General features: G+C 35.8%; 1 long non-coding RNA gene across 1 annotated transcript in view; it reads left to right on the forward strand.

The window, feature by feature from the left end:
- Window positions 1–11,071: 11,071 nt before the first annotated feature.
- LOC311446193 overlaps window positions 11,072–24,513 on the forward strand; it is a 133,040-nt gene continuing 119,598 nt past the window's right edge. The window contains exon 1 of the long non-coding RNA XR_014698800.1: window positions 11,072–11,282. This is a non-coding gene — a long non-coding RNA (uncharacterized lncRNA). The remainder of the gene's footprint in view (window positions 11,283–24,513) is intronic.

Here is a 24,513-nt window from a genome sequence, read left to right on the forward strand (position 1 = left end):
AAATTTTCTTTTAACCTGTAGAGAACATGGAGGGATCACTAGCTCTGCTTCAAAATTTCCCCATAGGGCTCATCCAAAGTTTATCAAAACAATCTCAGTAACTTAATTTGGCTTGATATAATTGAAGAACCTTTTTTTTCATCCTTCAAGTCCATTTTTTTGGAATGCTTTTATTCAAATTCAAGATTTCCTAAACTTATAGTCTTCTTGCAACTGAAATTCTTTGAATTTTTGCAAATGTCACAAAGCAAAAGCACCAAAACACCAAAAAAAAACACCCAACAAAACAAAAAAAAATCAACAATGACAATAAAAACCAAAAACAAACAAACAAAAACCTATATATTTAGAAGTCCTTTCCAGAAAAAAAAATAAATAAATGAATAAATAAATCTCTCAATTTCAGTTGAAACCAAAACAGACTCAGTTTGGGGAAGACTAACTTAATAAATATGTACTCAGTGATTTGGCTAATAGGAAACAAAGGCACAGACATCAAAACAGCACCTTTCCTCCTCCTTTCCTCAAGGTCGCCTTCTCTCCTTTGCACCCTCCAGACTCTTCTCTGCCACCTGAGTGTTGCAGGGTCTGGGTTATTACAGTCAGCACATGGCAGTTTCTCTCTGTTGCTCCCTTCTTCTCACATACTTGTCTGCTGTAGTGTGGGCTCTCCATGGCAGCAGCACCTTTGGGAACATCCAGTTGCTGCAGTGCACAGATCAGCTTCCTTGTGGATTTGCCTTACTCAGAAGGCACCTGCAGTACGGGTTGACCTCAAATGCCACATCTGAGCAGTACTGGTTGGAAGTACAACAGCTGAACTGCTCTGATCTGAGGCAGGGGCATGGGCATGCTGTGCAGCACCAACTGGTTTGCCCTCTGTGGTGCTGCACTTCTCACGAGTGCACAGATAAACACACTTGCTGAACACCAAACATGTTGGAGAGCCAGTGGGCTGAATACTTAGTCCAGTGTCTTGTGACCACTATGATGTGATGTCTGTTTGCTGGACTAAATAAATGAGTTCAACAGTATCATTCTAAACCCTAACAAGACAGAAGCCATGTGACAAAAAAACAAGATTAAAAAAAAAAAAAAAGCACATTTGACACAGTAATTACCCCATGATAGCTCTTTCTAGGTAAGGTAAATTGGTGATGACAATGTAGGGAAATTTGCCTCTCTAGCAGTGCTTCCTGAATAAAATTTCCCACATCTGTCAATCAGGCCATTTTATGCTCATGCTAAATTAGCACTATTTGCTTTATACAGTGTTTTTTGTACAATGCTGAAAGGTGAACTAGGTTTTAATTCAACCTTGAGAATATTCTGTTTTGTTAAATGTTCCCATTTTTGTGTATTTTCCTATTTTTATTATTTCTTATCTAAAAGTCTTAAATATATAAACTTTACTTTGTCAGCATGGTGCTGATATGTAGGCCATAGCCCCAGAATTACTTTCTACTCTTTCAATTTCACAATTACAAGTGAAAGATAATAATTTCTCTTTGATCACTACTTTTTTTTTTTCTCTCATTCATTTTTCCATGTAGCAATAATGTGTTTTCTGTTGTCTGCTTCATATAATACTCATTATACTTGGATATTTTGTTTTACCAAATCAGCAAATGCTTTTTAAAATTATTCTTGTGTCTCCTTCCTACACTGTAAATAAAAAGTTCTGAGGTTGATTGATGCATGGGATGGGGTCTTGCACAAGATTGATAATGCTACAGGTAGTTTTCCAAAGTCTATGGCAACCTAAAGCTAATTATTTCAAAGGTAAATTTAAGGCAAACACATTTCTATCTCAAAATAAGAACTACAAAATTCACTGTGCTAAGCCAGAATATGCCAGGAACCAGCCAGAGAGACCAGAGATGGGTTTTAGTTGCCATCCATTGTGAAGGTGTAAATATTCTCGTGGAAATTGACAAGATGTAGATTTCCATTCCTCTTCCAAAGAATAATTTTATCCAGTAAAATTCATAACCACAACTTGAGACAACGACTGTCCACCAAGTTTCATCATTCAGTGCCTTGACCCCTTGTATGAAGACTCACTCTTTAAGTAGGAATAAGCTCTTTAGGAAGTTCTTTCAAAAAGCAGTATTATGCTTACTGTTCTTCCCCTGCCTGTCCCACATTAAGTGTGCTGTATTTGACACAAAGCCATGAATGGTGGCAAGGTTTCTGCATGACAAGTTAGTACCCCTCAGAATTGCCTATCGCCTACCGTGAAGGGTATTCTGAAAAGTATGGGCAATGTGGATTCAGTCTACTCCACAGAGCTGGAAATGAACAGTCATGCCCTTTCCTTGAGTTCAGAAAGGGAGAGCTTGGAGAAAAAGAAAGGCAGAAAGCAAGTGCCTACACCATCAGGTATATTGCTCAGGTCTATTTTTTTTTATTTTTTTTTAAAGTTAATATCTGGAGCCTGCTCCAGAGCATGCTAGGTGCCTGACAGTATCAGTGGCTGCACTTGTTTTTCAGATGATGTTAAGATTTGAAATGGTGGTGGTGTCACCCACCTACCTATTAGTGAAAGCTAAGGAAGGACACCCACAAAACAAAAATTGGGATGCTCTACCTGGTCCACTGCCTCCACTGAGATAAGACAAAACAGCCTTAGAGGTTCCCCTGTACCTGATCCTGCACACATAGCTAAACTCTGGATATAGGGTGCAGCTGGGACGTTCTGCTGGCACAAAGCTAAGCAAAACAGATAACCACTGATGAGTAGGAAGACTGAAGCAGGTTGCTATCACTGTACAGGGAGGTGGATAACCAGCTTGTAGAGCTGTTTGAAAATGTGTAGGTGGCCAAGAGGAATGGCTGTTTGCATTGCTTGGACAGGGAAGTATAGGTTTCTGTGCAGGGGTGAATGATGGAGCATCCTTTTGGAAGAGGGAAGAAGAAGCACTTGCAGGGAGATGGGGCAGGGGCTGCTCTGGAGTCAGCAGGAAGGGGGACTTCTGCACATACTTTAAGCACCAGAAGCAAGGTAGATCACTATGGATTTATACTGCAACCTATTGGTTATTGTATTATTATTATTATTATTATTATTATTATTATTATTGCATAATCTACCCTTCCTGAAGTGTCTCTGCTCTTTATTAAATCTCACCATGGGGACACTCTGACCTCAGCTAAGTTTTACACAGTTGCACAGGAAGCAGGCTTGAAAGATTAGGAAAATATAGTAGAAGATCAGAGGTATTGGATAAACCTGAAACTGCTTTAAATCTGTAACCTGACTAACCTGACAAGGCTCTTCTTAGTGATCTCTTGGTTAGAAAAAATAGATGAATATAGAAAATTTAAATTTTTTTTTGGGGGGGAAGGGGAAGTTGAGTGCTCAACTTTCCTTCCATACTACTTTATCTAAATGGGATAACGTGAGGCCTCTATAAAAAAATGAAAGAAATAAATGAGTCTTTGCTAGTGAGCAAGTCTATTCAATAAGCTTCTGTGGAGAAGCAGGTTTTCAACATTAGCAATTGGATACCACCCATTAGCATGACTTAGTGCAGCTGTGATATGCTGCCAAACTTTTGTAATACAATTATGATGTGATGGCATTGCATAAAATAAACCAGGGCTGCCACTATAAACTCTCATTTGTAACAATTCTGTTTTTAAAAGCTGATGAAGAACATCAGGCAATTCTATGGTTCAAGGTAGATCTGGGAAAGCTCAAAGAGTCCTATGAGAATAAAAAAAAAAAAAATGCAGTGTGAGACCTCTTATCAAATTACAAGCCTGTCACATTTCTGTGTTGTTTCCTAGAGAAAAATGCCAAAACATTCTTCTCTCTGCAATTAAATAAACATGAATTCCCAACATTTGCTTGTCACAAATCAGGCTACAGAAACTTATTGTGATGCATTACTGACTATTCAGAAAAAATAATAGTTCACAAAAGTCAAGTGCAAAACCCACCTCTGTGTTCAGGAGTACTGTTTGTTGATTTAAATAAGAGAACACTTCTACTAGTCTTATTTTCTAAGCAAGGGAGAAAAAACAGAGATTACTTCTATTACATAATGTTTTTTCTTTTATACAATGGCTGGGACACGGTGGATTACATGTAAACAGATGTCTCAGAAGGAACTTCTGTGATTATGAATTTAAATAAAAATCCATCCAGGACCCCAGGAACGTTCCTTAAGATTCCTGAACTGTGTGACTCCACAAGATCTCTACAATACATGTAACACCTAAATTTCAGACAAGGACTCAGCTATGCACTGTTAACTGTTAAATATATGTACTTATTTCCCACACACTAGTATAATGATGAAAGGTATATTGCTTCTCCACCTGTTAGCTCATTTAAGGTTTTACTGTACTTTATGGCTATATTATGTAAACTTTGCTCAGGGCAGATTTTGCTGCTGCAAACAAATCTGTATCTCTAATCAGGTAAATGGAGCTTTAGCAGCTTTTGTCCCCCCTCGTTGTTTTGTTTCCTTGCAGACTGTGGCTCTTTCACCATTCATTTCACTACTAAATACCATTTGAGAAGACAGATAAACTAATAAAAAGGTTAATTCTATACATTATTTTCACTCAAGTCAAAGCATTTCTCTTTTGTTGTTGTTGTTGTTGTTTTATTTATTTATTAATCCCTACTCAAGACCACTGCTTACTGAAGTCTGTAACGTAATACTGTGATTTTATCACTCATTATCTTGTTATTTAAAACATTCCTCTTTCAGGACAACATTTTAGCTCATGCCATTACTATACATTAAAATCTTTCATGTTTTCATTGAAGTTCTTCATGAGGTAATGTTTGTGATACCTTCATATGTTAAGTGGTAGAGAAACAAGGAAATATTTGTCTCACATTTAAGAATTGCATCCTCTAATTTACATTTTGCTATTAACTGATTGTACTGCCCTCTCAGTGAAGTATAAGCAGGATCACTTCTAGTGATGTTAGGGCTTTTAAATTCTTAACTGATTCCATTAAATTTAAGGACAAATGTCCAGAGACCCCAAAATCAATAGTTTATTTATTTGCTAGGCCCAACTAGTTTTTGGAGAACTGTGTAAAGCAGAGCACTCCGTAAAGCAGAGCACTGTGTACAGCAGTCCTCACTGAAAAGACTACACAACACCTAACTGAAAAGCAGAACTGCTGGCTGTGGAGCTGTTGCTACAGTCAGTTTGTCAAAAAATCTCTTCATTTTGGGGGCAAACTTACAGAATTGAGCTAATCTGATCTTGTGGTTTGCTGCCTCCAAAAAGTAAAGGTCCTTTTCCATCTCTCCCCTGGGACTATGGAGCCTTGACAGTTAGCTTTTATCACTTATGGACCTCTATGTGAGCTATCGTGACTCATGAAAGAACCGGACCAGGATGTGAATAGTTTTCTGATGTATTGCTGAGATGAAGCTGTTGTGCAAAACTCCAGGAAGCTCTCAGGATGTCAAAAAGAAAAAAGCAGAAATACCTGGCCAAAAGCATAGATTTTTATTTATTTAATTATTTAATGGGATTACTTGATAAGGAACAGGGGAAACTGGAGTTGAAGAAAGCTCTTAGATTGACTTGGGATTTTTCATAATTGTTTGCAAAAGAAAGGAAATGCTCTTTTTCTTCTTGATCTGCTCAAAAGAAAAAAAAAAAATCCAATGTGAAAACAAACAAACAAACAAAAGATGTTTAAAAGTAGGTTCTTTTGGTCTTTAATTCTGTGTAAGGACTCCTGAAGCACAAATTCTGGCCTGTGAGCAGAACTACAAAGACATGCAGAAAAAATGGGGGATTGCCATGGAGTTGTTCATAGTTTCATCACCTTCATGTGGTTATCTTTATTTTCCTATCTGAAGTCCTTAACTGTATGAGTTCTATTAGGGTTAATTACCATGATATTTTTTCTATTTCTATTTTAATTAGCCTTCATTTGCATATTTGCATTTTAGCAAAATTTTACCATAATTATTTCCTGCAATCTGGCAATTGTCAACAGCCCAGCTGCACAGAGTTGCTAGAGAGTCAAAAGTCAAACTTGACAGGAAACCTGGGAGTTAGTTTTGTCTATGGGGATCAGAGGATCCTAAGTTGCCATAGAGATGGTGACAGACTCTTGCCTCTCAGTATGTTAAAAAAAAAAAAAAATTCCAGGAAAATGGTGTGTCCAAGGTACCGCTTTGTTGCAATGACACACTCACAAACACCCTTAGAACATAGCAGGAAATACTACGGGAAGCATCAAATCAAAACCTTTCATAGCCTCAATAACTAGGAATTGCAATAGTGAAGAAAAATCAACAGTCCTGCAGACACTCAGAGACTGAATTTCTCTAGCCAAAGCTGATAGAGTTAAATCTCAGGGGAAACAAACTTTTGAAAGTTTTGTTGCAAGCTCCAGGTTTACTGGTGTAATCCTCTGCAAATCTGATGCATGGAAATTTGATTAGCAGATATAGCCATTGTTATTTCTTTTTTAGTGACTTTTTTTTTTTATTTTCCCCACCAAAGTTTGATTTACAAAGGGTGTATCTGGTAAAAGAAGTTGGCAGTAGGTTTTTGTCCATATAAATAAAAGGAGGCGTGATATATTTCACTTATGGAGCAATTCAAGAAAAGCCAACATTATAATTGAATACTGAGATGTGCCAAAGAATTGATAATAATGAATACAATGCTGGATTTAAGTTAATAACATTTCTTAATTGAATTATTTTATAACCTTTTTTAGCATTTGGAGACAACTTTATTTCTCTGCTTTTCCTTACACTAAGGAAGGATCAATATCAAGTCTGAACTATTGACTTTCAGTTATAAGAATATCAAAGCTGACCAAGTAACTTGAAAAGGTTTTGTTGTTGCTGTTGTTGTTTCCATATAAAATATGTACATAGCGAAGGTATGAAGTACGTAGTGAAGAATAACCTAGTGACTTGTGATTGGAAATCTTTGGGAAAGTACCTATCAGGCACAGATAGGATAAACCATGGAGATATTAGTGAGATTCAGGGCTGTGTAAGAATTGGTTGTTTGTTTTGAGGATGCAGCCATTAAAATCCATGTCAAGAATATACTCCTTGCTATCTGAAGCTTTCACAAGGAGCTACCCTGCCAGTGCATAGCTCAGCAAGCATTTCTTTCTTGTTCTGAGCATTTATAGGCACAGATCTGTTCGGTCCTTACCCTTGTAAGAAGGCACAAACTGCAAAATCCTGTGATCCCTGATCCCTCCCCTTCCACAGCTGAGAAATGACTAACAGACAACTTTGGTAAGGTTGGAAATGGTGTGGAACATATTTTTTCTTCTTTAAAACAACATATTATTTATCAAGAATAATTTGGACCCTCAGAACAAGTTTGCCACAGAAAGCGTGAAAAAAGATATTTATGTATTCTGCATATATTCAACTGTCTGTGTAGAATTAATATTTAGTTACAGAAAATGTATCAGTTTCACTACTTGCCAGGTGCAGGGAAGACCTGTATGTTTTTGCTATGGTTAATGTTATACTCAACTTAGATTTTCTCTTGGGCAAAAAAAATACTGTAAGTGGGTCAGCTTAGAAACTGTTCTCTCCAAGGTGGTGATTTGAGGAATATTATTTACCCCAGAAATCTGTTTCTCCATATTCATGGCCATAACTTAAACTTAAAACTTTAACTTATACTTAAACTTAAAAAAATTCAGAATAGTGATCTACTATAGTTTTCCCATGCAAGTTACACATTTACACTTTTTTTTCTATTTGCTCTCAGGTTATTTGCTTATCTAAGTAGAACTTAAATCAGAAAATGCAGCTGATTTCTCCAATTTCCCTGTCTATCATTTCTTAAACGGTGATTTTAATGTATGTTTAGTACCTGGGGTTCTTCGTAATCATAACGCTCTATGTAATGCTGTAGACTCAACCTTGAGAAACTTTGTTTCAAGATACAGACATAGTGTAAAGGTTGTTTTCTTATGTAAGTCTGCCAGCTAAAAATACTTTTGAAACCAATATATATTATGGATTTAGTGTTTCTTCCATGGCTAGCCTGATGCAGTTCAGATTGCAGCAGATAAGATTTAAAAGATTAGAAATGCAATTAAAACATAGTTTTAGAAAAATGATAAATACAGAAAAACAATTCAAAAAAGGTCTGTGTTAAAGTGGACATTGTATAGATAAATATTTGAAAGTTAGAATTTTGTGTCAAACAGTAAACAGGCCTTAGATTTGTCAATACTTGAAGAGAAGAGCTCTTAGAGAAGCCTAGTTGCTGCAGAAAGTTGTTTGAATCACTGACTCTCTGAGTTAGCACTGGAACAATATCACAGGGTTAGAGAGGGTGCCATGGAGCTGTGACTTGTCATCATTCAATGAGTTTTCTGAAAATATCTTTGATATGTGTCCTGCTATTTCTTTTCTCAGCAAACAAGTGTGTTAATTTTGGTTCCCTGGATAATTCCAAATAGTCTATTGTAGTGCATATGTCTAGCCTATAGTTAGACAGGATAGTCTAGATGATGTGGCTCATTCTATACTGAAATGATAGCTTCCATTCTGACTTGTTTCAAAATTATTGCTGCAAAGTCAGGTCAAATTATGTAACCTGAATTTCTCAATCCATTAAGAAACTTTTTCTTACTTTTCTGTGTTTTTTCTCCCATGAGAACAGGCTAAGAGAGTTGGGGTTGTTTAGCCTAGAGAAGAGAAGGCTCCAGGTAGACCTCCTAGTGGCCTTGCAATACCTGAAGGATGCCTACAGGAAAGCAGAAAAGGGACTCCTTATCAGGGAGTATAGTGACAGGACGAGGAGTAAGTTTTAAAGTAAAAAAAAAGATAGATTTAGATTACATAAAAGGAATCTAAACAAAGGAAAACAAAAAGTTATTCACTCAAAGGGTGTTGAGGCACTGGAGCAGGTTGCCCAGAGAAGCTGTGGATGCCCCAACACTGGAGGTGTTCAAGGCCAGACTGGATGGGGCTTTGAGCAACCTGGTCTACTGAGAGGTGTCCCTGCCTATGTCAGGGGGGTTGGATCTGGATTATCTTTAAGGTCCCTTTCTAAGATTCTATGCATAAAGCAAAGCAATGATTTTTTAAAAGCCATATTAATATGTATTTATTTTTTCCATTGGAAAACCTTACCACTCTTATGATTTGGAACTGGAATCTAAAATTAGATAAACTGAGTGGCTTTTGGCTAAGATCTGCCTTTTGCAGAGCCTGTAAAAATCTACTCCAGCTTGTTACTACCTTTGGGAAATCACAGCTTGCACATGCTCAGTACTGATTTTTATTTATTTATTTATTTATTTATTTAATACCAGATGTATATTCCAAAAGGATACCATCTGTACTGGCAACACTCCAGTCAGGACTGAGAATGACTTTCCCTGCAATTGTCTTCGAAGATGTTGCAGGCCATTCCTGGTCCATCAGCTGCACTGAAAACTGCGACTTCTTTGCTCCTGTGTTCTCAGTGATATCCTATGAATGAGTCAAGGGCGATGTAGTAAGAAACCTGACAAATTCAAATAAAGTGAAGATAAAGTCTATCCATCATAGGAGAGGGAGTATTCCAGGGTAAAGCAGAGGGAGACAGACACTGGAATGGCAGCCTTGGTTGGAAAGGGCTGTAGTAGTTAGACTATAGTGGGAGAAGAACATGGGCCCATGAGCTTAGTGATAGTGGTAGAAGTCTGAGTGATGCGAACAGTGAGACATGGTAAAGATCTTAGAGAAAAAGTCTAGGACTGGAGGCTACAATGTGTGTGTGGAAAGGGAGAGCAAGAAAGAAACTGAATGAGGAAACAGAGATGGAAACTACATTTGACTTATGAAACAAGCTTATTGTGTGACCTCAAGGTCATGCTACTGCCATGCACTGAATCAGTTCCTGCCATTTTAATGAAGTCTAGACTGGAGGGGAGAGTCGTAAGCACCAACTCTAATCTTAGCCTCTTTGTTTCTGAGCCTGGCACTTTAATCCCATTGGGATATCTGTCCCATCATTTAGACAATTCTGCCTTTCTTCCCCCAGGACCTTTCCTCAGATGTCAGACTCTCTCTTTCCTGGTCTTGAGTGATTCATCCTCCCCAGGAATTTTTCTCATTTTTGTCCATAAATCTCCCAGCAGACCTGACTCTAAGTCAGATGTTTCTTTTGTCTCATAGCCTAATTCTGTTTATCTGTGAAGTCACCACTAACACTGAAGCTGGCAACACTTCGATATCTACCTGCCTATTGACAGCCTTTTATTCAAATTAAATTTGCTGTTTATCAAAGAAATCAATGGCACATACTCATGCAAAAGAAACAAAAAACAAAAACAAAACCAACTACAAAAAACAATCTATCAGACAATGATCACTATCAAATACAGCCAAATTATTCTTAAAGGCAACAGAAAAAAATGCTGTCTTTTTAGGGGTAGAAGGAGCCACTATAGCTGCTTAGTTAGAAAGTTTTCTTAAAGTAGCTTCCAGAATCTGAGCATAGAACTCCTACTGGCCATAAGTTTTGACTCAGGTAGTATAGCCCCTTTAGAAAGATAGCCAGGAGCAGAAAAGCTTAATGTGCAAATGCAAACATTTTTATTTTTATTTATTGAGGAGAAAAGAAAATATATAGAGAAAGAGGAAAAAATTCTAGGCAGGCTATGGCTGGTGTTCCAGAAGTTAGGCAAGGAGTACAAATAGTAAGATGTAGAATTGGGAATCCCATTCCCTACATTTAAGCATGACTGTGATCAAGCCCACTGACTTGCTACGTCTCTTTTCTTTCTGCTGTTTTGTTCTGTTTTTCTTAATTCTGCTGAAATATATTTGGTGTGTGTGTTTGAAGGTATTCATAAGAAGATACCCAACATATATCTGAAATGAAACCCATTCCCATTCCATGTTGACAACTTCTCCCTGTCTGTATTGCATGGGATCTGAGAAAGGTTTTACCAGCAAACTTTGAAAAAAATTCCATCAACTACATGGAAGTAAATATAAAATCACTTACATAAGAGATGGGGACCAATGGCATAGCAAAAGACGGTTGCAGAAGCTACCCACTTTACTTGGCAAATGAGCACCCTTCAATCAAAATGTTTCATTCTGCGTCACCAAGTGCCTGATAACAGACTGAGAAATATGGAATAAAAGTTAAGTCTAGAGACTGGAGCAGTTCATCTTGGAAGGTGGTGACTTTGAAAGGAATTTAGGGGTCAGAGTAGATATATGACTCTACAAAAGCCTTTATGTGGAACTGTGGGAAAAGGGTTAAAGTCATCCATGGATATATAAACACAGGAGCAGAGGGAGGTAAGTTTACCTCTGTGTGATTGTTATTGCAATACTCTGTGTTATTCTGGTCTCCATATTTTTAAAGAATGTTGGTGAGGGTGCTAAAAAGAGCCATAAAAATGATTTAATGGCTGGAGACTTAATGACTTACACTGAGAAATTTAAAGCACTCATTTTTTTAAGCTTATAAAAAGAGAGATTGAAAGGTGATTTGATAATGGTTTATAACCGCATGCATAAGGGAAAATACTAGGGAACAAAGGATTCTTTAATCTACTGGAGAAAAAAAAGAAGTAAAGAAATAATCAATGACTAAAATCTGAAACAGAAAATTAAAAATACAGTATATATTTTTACCTGGAAATTAAAAAAAAATGATGAAAATTAGCAGGAAAAGTGGTGGAACATGCACATCTTGCTGACTTCAGATCAAGATTGCAGTCCCCTTCCAAAGTTAGCTGTAACTGAAGAAAATATTTTTAGCATTTACATTTCTTTTTAATGTTAGTGGAAAATAAGAAAAAAAATATATCCAGGGTTATGTATGTCTAAAGAGATGTGCCCCCTCCCCCCCAGTATAGGTCCCCCTATTTTTTGAAAAAGCAGCATGGCACAGGCAACAGACTTCTGCATTATTTCATCGCTTGCTTGACTCAAGATCACAAGTCTTCAGTGGGTAGGACAATGCAGAGGCTATAGTGATATCATTCAAAGGAGGCGGCTAGAGACATAATTTAGCTCTGCAGGAAAAAGTGGGTAAAGTAAATGATTTGTACAGATAGGCTGAGAACTATTAGCCAAAGATAATAGGCATAGACTGGATATTAGAAACAGCTTGCCATCACATTTTTATGACTTGCTAAAAGGCATATAGCAATTGTTATCTCCTTTCTCAAAATTTATTTTTAAGGAATTTGGCCCCAGCTGTCTAAAAGGTTAGACCCTTTTTGGTATTTAGACCCTATTCAGACTGACCATTCCCTTCTGGAGTTTGTGAAATAAAAGAGCACATTACTAAAATGTCAGGAAAAAAAATCTCAATAGAAATCTCCTTAATCTTTGAAAATAATTCCAGAAGTTTTAGCTTGAGTGTGATTTATTTATTTTTTATTTCCTTGTTTTGACCTGTCCCTTTTTTCTTCCTTCCAAATCCTATTCTTGGGGGGTTGGGGGGCGGTGGGTATTCCTGTATATCCCATGCAAAAAAGCCAAGTTGGAACCACTCTCCAGCCAGAGTCTGCTCTTGTTACTGCTCCCACCCCCAAGGCTGTCCATGCTGATTGATTGCACTTCACCTTAGTGTTGAGACAGGAGGAGATCCTGCTCCTCATTATCTCTAACAGTGAGCAAATAATTCATAATGCATTGCTGATTTGGTTAATTTCACTCCCTCCTCCCTGTTTGTGAGTTATTTATGACTCTCATAAATACACTTGCTGAATAATTCCTATTAACAATTCTGATCTGCATCTCATTTCAGAGCACTTCACTACAACTCTTCAATGTATGACATTTGAGCTGTATTATCTAGTTCAAAGTAAGGATTTCTGGTCTACTATTCCATCAGATGACTGAATTCCTGGGATTCACTTTTCTTAACATCTTGGGGTAGTCTATCAAAGGAAAGCAAGACTCCCTCTTTTGTCACATGCACTATGTGATCTCTGACAGCTATTTTCATCTTTATCTGCCCTAAATGTGAATTGGAGACAATGTTTTCCTGCTCACCTTTCAAGCATGTATTTCTGTAATAAAGTAAGGTTCTCCTTATAAGCAGTATATTAAATGAAGCTTTTCCAAATTGTAAAATGATACCTTTTATTTATTTATTTATTTTTATTCTTATTTTTATTTTTATTTTTCCTTGCATCTATAATCACTTTCTTATCTGACACTCAAGGAAGTGTTGCCTCCTTGCTCACTCCTTTGCTGTAGACTACTTTTGGGTACAGGGAAACAATTTAAGTCTAAACAAAGTGCGTAAAATCCTGCCTGCAACATTCTTCCAGCAAGAAAAAATAGGGTTAATAGTTTCTGAAGCTTGGGCAAGATTTTACTGCTTGAGAGGTTCTATGTAGTGAATTTCTAGTGGTTACAGTCTCTCTAACTATGCAGCACTCACTGATAGTATTACAGTAATCACAAGGTCTGTGCTTGACATAATTTATGCTTTATAAGTGATAGTTGTACATGGTTTCTCTCTTTCTCTCTTACAGAACTTGTTTTTTTGTCTTAACATCATCTAATAACAATTCAGGGGTGAGGGGAAAGACAAATATGTGCCAAACTCAAGGTGTTCTACATGATTTTAATAGAAATGGAAAAGAACAAGAAAATTAATTTCTTATTCATTGGTGCTAAAGATCTAGATAATAAGTGTGAAGAACTAGAAATTCCCCTCACAGAGAATTCTAAATAATCCACAAGTCTAACTTGCTTTGATGAAAGCCAGTGAGGAGTGCATGGTTGGAGTGTACGGGGAAAAAAAAAAAAAAAGAGAGAGAGAGAGAGAGAAAGATGATTCAAAGAGTCACTGTCCACAATGTTTTTAGGAAGGACAAAGCAGAGTGAATGGCATTTTTTATTACACATTGTCTCATTCAGAACTGGAGAGTCACGAACATATATATAAGTCAGTGTACAACCTAACAAAGTGAAGGTATATTCTGGTGTCTGGTACAAATCAAAATTAAACTAACAAAAAGGATGAGCTACTCAGGATGAGCAGCTATCTGTCCTGAACAGAATCAATGATGTTACAAATGCAACTGCAATGGGGTAAGCAAGAATTTTTATTTTAGATATTCTAAGTTCGTTTCCTTACATAACGCTACTGAATTAAGATTCACTATCATAATGACAGACAAAGGTGGATTGATTCTTAAACTGGAATTCAGCAGTTGCCTAACCCTGCTCAGTAATATCCTGAAAACATTGAAAAGTATGCACAAATGTGCATATGTCTTAAAGAAATAAGTATGTCTTATTTCTAGGCTGTCAAATTTGACAACTGAATCATTTGAATTTTAAGAGCCTTATATATAAGAATAGGGATGAAAGAGAAAGAAGAAAAGCAAATGAAAATTGGGACTTCCTTTAAGACATTTGTCAGTATGACTCAAAGCACAGAACAGTTAAATGAGCTGCCTTGAAAACTCACAGCAGTTAAGCAGGGAGATGGAAGATTACTACAGGGGCAAACCTGCAGCCTGAAGCAGCTGAGAATATAGTTGCTCAGGTAAGCATGTAGTCCCCTTTGCAACAGTGATCATAAGAAATATATGACAGGATACACGTAGGATCATAGATCGTGAGTTGGAAGGGACCCACAAGGATCATTGAATCCAACTCATGGCTCCACGTACCTGAAAAATCAGACCATACATTTGAGAGCTTCTTGAACTCCAGCAGGCTCGTTGCCATGACCACTGTCCTGGGGAGCCTGGTCCAGGGCCCAACCACCCTCTTAGTGAAAAACCTTTTCCGAACATCCAGCCTGAGCCTCCCCTGTCACAGCTTGATGCCATTCCTTCAGGTCCACCAGCCTGGTTCTTTGTGACAGACCACAAAAAACACAGGAAAATATACCTAAGAGTTTTGTCAAAACTGTACTTTTAAACTAAACAGATAATATATTCAGCAATTAGAAGGGAGATTTTTAGTTAAAACAAACAAATAAAAACCCAATAGGACCTGTGCTTTTAATTCATTCAGTTATTCTGAAAATTGTCTTTAGGATCACTGAAAAATTCGTCTTTGAAAATGTGGTCCAGACTTGGAGGTTTAGGATATATATCCACTTCATTCAGATAGACGAACACTCTTTTATTTAAAGTCTGTACACCAGGGTTTTGGAAGTGGACTTCATACCCACTGCCTTAGAGCTTGTTCATCTGTGACACTCAAGGCACATCGTTACAAAGGCTTCTAACAAAGAAGATTTTAGTTTTAGTAATTTCTCTGCAAAGAGATAGATCAACCTTAAGAGATATTGGTATTCATATGACAATTTGATCACTTGTGCCTCTTGTATTTATTAAAGGCAGTAAGTGTTTTCAGTATTTTTTTTGTTTTTTGCTTTTTTCCTAAACCAGGGAAAAATTGTGATTAATAATGTTTAAAACCTTTACTAAGTTTGTAGGATGAAATAATTAAAAGTTAGAAAACAATATTAAGACTTGGGGTGAAAATTTCAGGTATTTTGGCATAAAATATATGACACAGTCTTAACTGCATGATCACACTTACTTCCCCTATAGTGTTTAATATTATTATTATTTATTTATTTACTTATTTACCATACTGTTCACATAATGAGCAACTATTCAATATGTCTTTTGTAATACATGTGTCTAGGATTTGTTCATTGCATTGTGTCCATTCTTTCTCTGAGACCAGAAATATTAATTGCTTTGTACATTTTTTTCCTGAGTTGGTCATTACTATTGCATCTGAGTACCTTGTAAACCATAGCATAACCCTTTTTTACACCTGGAAGAAACATCGTCATTCAAAGATGAAGATTAAAACTATTCCATAATCTTAGATTTGCAAAATTATGCATGGAAGACCTTATTTTTCAACAGGTTTTGTATTAGCTACAAAATTGGTTGCACATGTATACCTTAGTCTCCTAGGTACTGTCAGTACCTCATACCTCTGCTTTGTCGCCTTCCAGAATTAATCTCTCCATGTCTGATTTAGGTCAATTTAATTCCACTGAGAAATAGTTACACTCTGCTTAGAAACTTACTTAGTATTTACACTACTGCTTAGAAAATGAAATCATATGCAAATAAATGAGAATCAGCTTGCAGTGAAACTCTTTAGACAAAAATTATTAGTATCTAGTGTTCTGGTACAATTAATGATTGTACATAAAACGTATGTGTTAGACAAATTTTTGATTTTAAAGTGAAAGAATATACAGTGCCCATATGCCCTTATGCATAAACTTAAATGTGAATTGCCAGTGTTTACAATTATTTAGAAAAATGGCCTGCTCTTCTTTTTAAAGGAAATGTAAACACTGGATGACAGAAAACACAATTTTACTGTTATAAAGACAATTTAATGTATGAAATCACATTAGCATGTTCAAAAGATGGCTTTCAATCATTCACAATAACTTTACAAACCTGTTCTAAGGAACTTCAAAAAGAGAATGGGTGATTTTCAGAAATAAACATTTATGAGTAGATTACTTGTGCAGTGCAAGTAGAGCAATCTCTATCCTGAGAAACCACAAATTATACAAACTTTATATACTAAGGACTGAAACTACTTATACAAATCCATTACAAAATATTATATATATATTTTAAATTAATAAAATTAATAAAAATAATATAAATATAGTAATTATAATTATAATAAATAAAATTAATATAAATATAATAATTATAATCATAATAATTAATAAAATCAATATAAATTAATATAAATTAAATTTATATATTAGATTAAAGCCAATTTCTGGATCTCGTTACATAATATTAATTAGATATTTCTCTCCCACTTCAGGCACTGCTGGGGAAGGAGAAGTGGGAGGTGAAGGACTTTTTTTCATAGGGCCTCTCACACAATAGCAAAGCAAAGGGCCTCTCGCTCAATAGCAAAGGACTTTGAGGCGAGCTCAAAGCAGTGACCATGGTACTCCAACTCCCAAACCACTGGATACCTGGAGAAGGGAGTGCAGACACACTTAGTACACACCTGCCTGAAAACATACGCCCCAAGTTTCCTCTGTAGACCTGCTTTTTTCTCCTGCCTCTTCCACAGCAGCAGTCTTCTCCCTCAGTCTTTCTCAAGAAATAGGAATATCCATATATTTAATCCTCAAAGAGATTGTTAGAAAACCTCCCTGACCTATTCTCTCTTTCAGTTTGCCCTTCTGGCATACATGTCCATGGTAATCTAGTTATAATCTAAATCCAGTTGGTACAATAACTAGTTCTTGATATAATCGAAAGATGATGTCTGTTTTTTTTGAAGGGATACTTCCAAGTCCAGATATAATACCAGCAGCAAAACTCATTTCCAATAGCATAGACCTGATCCTGAATTTTGAGGATTACCTCAAAATATAGAATATATAGAGTGCTGCTTCTGGAGAGTGTCACATTTTCTTGGTACATGAGAAATTTCATCATATTTGTAGGAAGGTATCCAAAAGTTAAAGGTGAAAAACAAAGACATTCTATCATTCTAAAATATTTTATACTTTTCTTTGTGTATTTTGTGGTTGTATTTTGCCTGTTTGTTTGCGTTGTGGTTGTTTGCCTTTTTCATTATAGATTTCTGCCACAAGTCAAGAACCAGTCATGCTGTTGCTATAGTTCTGACTACCTGATAAATATGAACTCCAATTTAATTTATGAGAGGATAGGTAAGTGCAAGACCTTGATATAGAAGATACATGAATGACCAAGGTCAAAGACCATAATAGACTTTTGTGTTTAGAGCTTAAATAATAACTCATAATCAGTAGAGATAGGAGAGAAAATGGAGGTCAAATGCTGGTAGAAAGATTAAAGCAGCAAGTGCAGATGTTATTCAGACTGACAAAGTAAATATTATTTCAGTGAATGGCACTTTCTGATTATTATTTTTTTTTTTTGCTCCCATTTGTGATATGCAATGAAACATTAGCAGTCTGGACTATAACTGCCTATCTGCTAGGAAAAGTGAGGGAAAAATGTGCATATAGGACTCATACACACACAAACTAGGAGGGAAATCTCATTTTTGTAGACAGGTTTATATGTATGTGAATTCTTTGAACGGAGAATAGCACTGAAACTCAGTTCTCATCATTGCATAAACACAGCTGAATTTCAGCTTTCATTTTCTACTTGAATTATCATCTATATTTCCACCCATGAAAAAATTATATCCAAATAATTAAAACCAACCTCTGTCTTTCAGTGCTAGGGGCCTCCACAGTTTCATACTCTCTGAGCTTTGATTAATAAGTCTTTAGTTGAAAGAATATTTTTTTTTTATTAGGAGGAGACTCCAGGGACTATCTTCCTCTGAAAATTTTTAGTAGTGTAAGATGGTATAGTCTAGAATTCAATTATGTGCATGAAAAAAAGAGACGCATTTCCCACCAAAGAAAGAAAATGGAATTAAGAGTACTTGTTAGAAATCTTTACTGTTTGTTTTCTTGAACCATACATTAACTAATGAGATTGTAATCCCTAGGAAGTTCTTCTAAGTCATGAGCTAGTGTCCATGTAAAGTTGGATATCTATGATCCATGATGCAATGCAATAATTCACGCGAAGGACAAAGCCAAAGCCTGAAACTAATTCTAAAAGAAACAGGCAATAGTACACCTTCAAGCTAGGTACACATTCTGAAGAGAAAGTGATCCTATGTCATGTGACAGCTGCTGAGTGGATAGTATGCATAAAACATGTTTGGCTCAATTGCTTTGGTAAGGAAGGCAAAAAATAGTGTGTGCTATTACCATATAATATTGAGATTAAAAAGAGCGATGTATTGCAAATAAAGACATACCTGTAAGACTGTACCATTATATTAGATTGAAAAATTCAAGACATAAGTCAAAAGACAAAAACAATGCACAGGTAAATCCTAGACATCCTGAAAACAATAGCCCAAAGACATTTTACCAAAAAAATGACAAGGCAGAATGCAGCTTAGATACAGTTTTGATAAGTGGTGAGGACACTGTGGATGATTCTCATTGCAGATCTATATTATGTACCACAGAAACAATCCCTGGAGCATCAGCTGTGTGATTACCTCACAACAATAAATACATAACATAAAGCAGAATTTCTTTGTTCAGCTCTATGCCTGGAAGAGCAATTTAAAAGTCTAGCTGTGTGCCAGAGACAGGCAAAGAGACAGTTCCATGGTCAAAATTTCCAAGTTACTTGTTTTAATTATTATAGTAAGGCAAAATGCTTGCAAAACTTTGGTCAAGCAGAGTCTGTGGTGATGAAGGTCAACAGGATCTTTACAGGATCTATTCAGCAAGTAAAGCAGAAGTACATGTAGGTTAAGACTTTGCCCTGTGAAGCTAGAAGAAATCCTTTCACAGGTTGCATCAAGTTTACCCTCAATTCCCCAGACACTTTCCAGAATGACTTTTTTTTTCTTTCAAAGAATATATCTGGGATAGAATGATGTATATATGTGGTCCCTGTTTCTCATGGGGCAGCTGCAGAGGTTTTATAGAAAATACGTTCAGTTAGACTTCCCTTCAATATTTTTGAAGGGATGCCTGTTTTTTTGTTGTTTTATTTTGTTTTGTTTTGTTTTGTTTGTTTGTTTGTTTTGGATTTTGTCTTTATCCACCTTAATAATTTAGTTCTGTTTACAATGACACCAGGACAGAAAATATGAAAACAGGCCCAAGTATGAAAGCAATAGATAAAATTACACACACACACAAAAACACTTTCCTCCAATGGATTCCATTCACAGATGACTGTTATATAGCTTGTAAATGCAGAATCTTCAGTATAACACACCTGCATCTCAAAAAGAAGATTCTGTCTATGATATAACTTACAATAATCAAGATGTCTCTGAATATTAGAAGATATTTTATTCATTCTCTGAATCTCTCTTATATTTAAATGCTTAATATGGCTCTGGCATAAGCTCTCTCTGACTGCTTCAGGTAGAGCAAAACCTATCTTCAACAGAAAAATACAGGATTTCTGAAGTGTTGGACAAGTTGCAGAGAGATAGGCACAAGTCTGAAGTGGTGCAATAAAAAAAATGAGTATCGATAATTTTCTTTCCTTAATTGAACATGTATATGAGGCTAACACAAAAATATATTTCTTAAGAAGTAGGAGTGTATTATCAATTAGAACATAATAATCTGTACTATAAGTGAAAGCTAGATTCAAATTCTACCAAGAGATATCTCAAAATGCCAAGAGAACTTGCATTCTTAGATGACACAATCAAAGCTTAATTTTCTGACCTTAGCATATCATGAAGAATATCATAGATCATGAAGAATATCATAGAATTTTACATAGAATAATCAAATAATTAATAAGCTGGAAGGTTCAGATTCAAATGTCATTTGGTTCTATTGCAGTACTTAAAGCAAAGTTATATTCAACAATTGATTAATTACTGCCCTGGAAAGGAACTTTCTAAGATAGCTCTGTATTTAATGGCGAGACAAAAAAGAGTGCAAGAGAAAGAGGATCTTCCTTTGACTGAAAATAGAGGGTTTTTTAATTTATCCTGACCCATCTATGGAAGATGATTATAAATTAGAGATGTCATTTATAATCAATTTATAAAATTTATAAATAACCTCTCTACAACTAAAACTAATTGTAGTTAATGTGCCTATACATTCATAGTCTTTCAAGTACTACAGAGAAAAAAAAAAAAAAAGCTTACCAAAATATTCATTGTTCTTACTTCTGGACAAACATGTTTTGTTTTTCTCTGTTTAAATATTTTTATTTATTTATTTATTAAAGATTATAATTTCATTCATCTAAGCTCAAAGTTAGTGAATATTCTAACAGTTGAGAAAAGGTAATGAAAGGATGTCAATGGCCTTCTTTATTTTTATAGGACTGCACCTGGACAATGGTGTCATGTACTAAGAATGACAGGGAAGTGGGTCAAGAAGGAAAAGCAAACAGCTATGGGTATTATAGGCTAGGATGTTGGTGACTGGTATCATTACAGCATTTCCAGTGGGATTTACGGTAGCTATAATCCAGAAGCTGTAAAAATTCTTGAGGGATACTAATGGAAACCACACAGCTAATTCTTTCCAAACAGAGAAACTCACAAAATATAACCCTCAGAACAGATCCAGTTACAACTTTTAAGCTACCTCTTATTGCTGTGCATTTTTTTTCTGCATTTCTGGACAATGATATTGATGTCATTCCCCCTGAGCCATGCTTTACAGTGCACCATTAACCTTCCTATGAATTTGACAACTTGCTTCATGGTGGAGCACAGAGCAACACACATGTACATGTACAGAGACAGTGTAGACAAAGTTTAAAATTAAGTTTTAATATAGGCATACAATGAACCCAGATGGCAGTCAATAGATCTAATGTTACCATCAGCTACGCAAAGTGTGTTTATAAATATTACGTGTTCAAATTAATTTCAGACTGCAGTACACACTCTTGCATCCACCAGTTTCTTATATACCTGGATTTTAATTGTTTCTCTCTTTGACATAACGAATGCCAGAGAGTAACCCTGAAGCACTCATTTTGCATCATAAACCACAGTATCTTTAAAAAAGGGAAAGATAATTACAACAAAATAACAGTTCAAAACTGCTTGAAATTACTTCTTACCTTTGACAAATAGTGAAGAAAATAATTGCCTAAAGACAATGTACAATACTGATTTAGATGACTTGTTATGCACACATACATAGTGCATTCTACTAAAACAACCCTTTTTCTGAAAACAACAAAAACACTAGAACTTTTCAAGCTATTGACAAATTAATTTGCTCAGGGCAAAACACTACACATTTGTAATTTCTTGCCTGTTTCTTAAAAGCCCGTGTGTCACATCTTTTCTGCCCTCTGTATGTGTTCTAGTTTGCTGTAAAGAATGCTTCATTTTATCAGCCTGCTTTTTTTATTACTCCACTTATTTTTCATAAGATTTGCCTTTCCTTGGCTTTTTTTGCTTTTTATCTCTTTTAGTTTTGATGGAAATATGATAAGATGCTCTGGGTGTATGAACCAGAGTGTATTGGTACTGTTCTGTTTGTTCACTGTCTTTTCCTCTTTTTGGTGTGGAATCTACCTTTACAATCAACTGTCTGGTTTTGCTGAAAGCTGCTTGAGGTCAGACAAAGGTTTGCTCTAAGATATGAAGATATTTTGTAATTGTCCCAAACAAATAAGTATTATCTGTATTATACAGTAGTCATCAGATTATACTAGGCTTCCTATAAAATAAATAAATAAAGCTGAAAAGAGTTGGTTTGTTCTTCATTTACAGGAAAGAAACAGTGGCAATGCTATCATTATGCAAGCTAGCTAGCTTGAAGCTTGTTTAGATATGTGTACGTATAGCTTGAAGCTATGTTCAGCTATGTCACTGGAACAGGCTCCCCAGGGATGTAGTCATGGCACCAAGCCTGTCAGAGCTTAAGAAGCATTTGGACTGTGTTTGCACTTAGTCATATGCTCTGAATTTTTGGGTAGACCTGTGTGAAGCCAGGAGTTGGACTTGATGATCTTTATAGGTCCCTTCCAACTCAGGATATTCTATGATTCTCTGTAAATTTCTGATAGTTTTGCATTTACCTAAGCTGTTAATTTTAAATTATAATGAAGACATAGTCTGCGAAAGTAGGCAAACTGTTTTACCTACCTTCCTTATGCTTTTCTTCATCACCGTGTGTTTCCTCTTTTTTAGATCCCCTGTACAATGCCTGAGACCAGTTTCACTAGGCTAGCAGATTCTTTAAAATCATTAGGATTTGTGTCTCCCAGCAGTCTGGGCAAACACACTGCTTTTCAGGGTCAGAACTGGTAAAGAAAAGCTGTTCAGCAGCTCATATGTTGCTTGTAGAATGCTACAATTTAATCTGAAGGTCTCCACTGAAGTAGAAATGACATGAAGGACATATGGAAAGCAGGTCTTCCTGATACTTCCTTAAAGAGAGATGTGGTCTGAAGAATCTGAATATAACTTTGTTCTATTCCAAACTTCCTCTTTGCCCTCTTCCTCATTGTAAACTGCTCTTTGAGCTTTTTCATAAATATTATCCCTAGCTGCAATCAGCTGATTTCATGTGCATATCAAATTAACCATACCATCTTCCTCTTCTGCTCTTATGTGAAGTGAGTGTCCCATGGAAGATCCACTCTCAGGAAACACTACTCAAAATTGCCTTTTACAATGGTACAACATTATTCCTTTTAAAACTTATATGTGATATTAAAAAATTACTGCCCCCTATAAATTAGGAAAGACACATTTTGAATTTCTACTTCTAAAATAAGGTCTTCCTAAAGTAAAATTTGATTATGTAAAATACCTATATTTGGAGCAATAGAAAATCAGAAATATCAAAATTACCACAAAATAGTTTGGTACTCTGAAGAAAAGCCATGATTACCTTGGATTGAAGATCGTAAGGGCAGGAATGTGCTGCTGCAGGCCTAAGTGAGGGACTTACTAAGTGAGGGACTAAGGAGGGACTCTTTTTTATTTTTATTTTTATTTTTATTTTTTTCCTTCAGGGTATTTTGGACAGGAAAGAAAGAAGATAAAATATAGGGTACCCCATGGCAATTACATAGAACTGGAATGTTTGTTATGTTTATTACCAGAGATGGGGCTCAGTCTGAAACCAGATGTTCACTGGAAGAAAAAGTAAAAAGCAAGTAGCAGAACTGATCAACCTCCTATATAGAGTATTATAAAAAAATATTGCAACAAGAATGATTGAAAACTCCATGAAAGGTAGGTGCATCAAATTTTAAAATCCAACTAGAAAATTTATTTTCCCTTTAAGGTTTCTTTAGTTTCTCTGGAAGCTATCCCATCATAACAATGCTGATAGCTGATAATCTTGTTGATGACCTAGACAGTACTAAAGCATATATTAAAGACAATCAAATGGAAGTGACTACAGTCAGAATACTAAGCCCACAACAGAAATAAAAATTTCCTAATACTGTGTAAATTTTGAAAGCAGAATTTATGGCTTTGAACATATTACTACAAATTTCATCACTGCTAAAGTATTATTTTGATGACATTTTTTATAATAACTTTTTATTTGCAGAACATTTTCTTTCCTTTGCTTATTTATTAGTTGTGTTTTGGCAGTAAGTAGTGTAGAATAGTTATCCAGATGAAAGTATTTTCTTATTTTTTAGCATGGGAATAAAACATAAATGAGGATGGTTCTCCTTAGCTGTACAAGTGATAGTCAAAATAACAATTTAACTGACATACCATTGGTGCCCCTTTGACTGGTTCCCAAGGAACCTATCTGTAACATTAGGCAGTTACTGAAGCTATGAGCTCTGCAACAGAATGATTTGCCATAGACAAACCTTCCAATCTATGTTCTATGGTTTATGCCTGGAATCACAGTTTTCTATTCCCTTGTAAATAGTAATAACAACAATAATAAAAAGGCAAAGCAATACAATGGGATGCATGGGATGCAACCATGGCCACAATCAAAAACTCTATAAAATATCTAATCTTGTCTCACAAATTCCTCTGACCC

The sequence above is a fragment of the Aythya ferina genome (assembly GCF_964211825.1).
Source record: "Aythya ferina genome assembly, chromosome: 1".
NCBI classification, from domain to species: domain Eukaryota; kingdom Metazoa; phylum Chordata; class Aves; order Anseriformes; family Anatidae; genus Aythya; species Aythya ferina.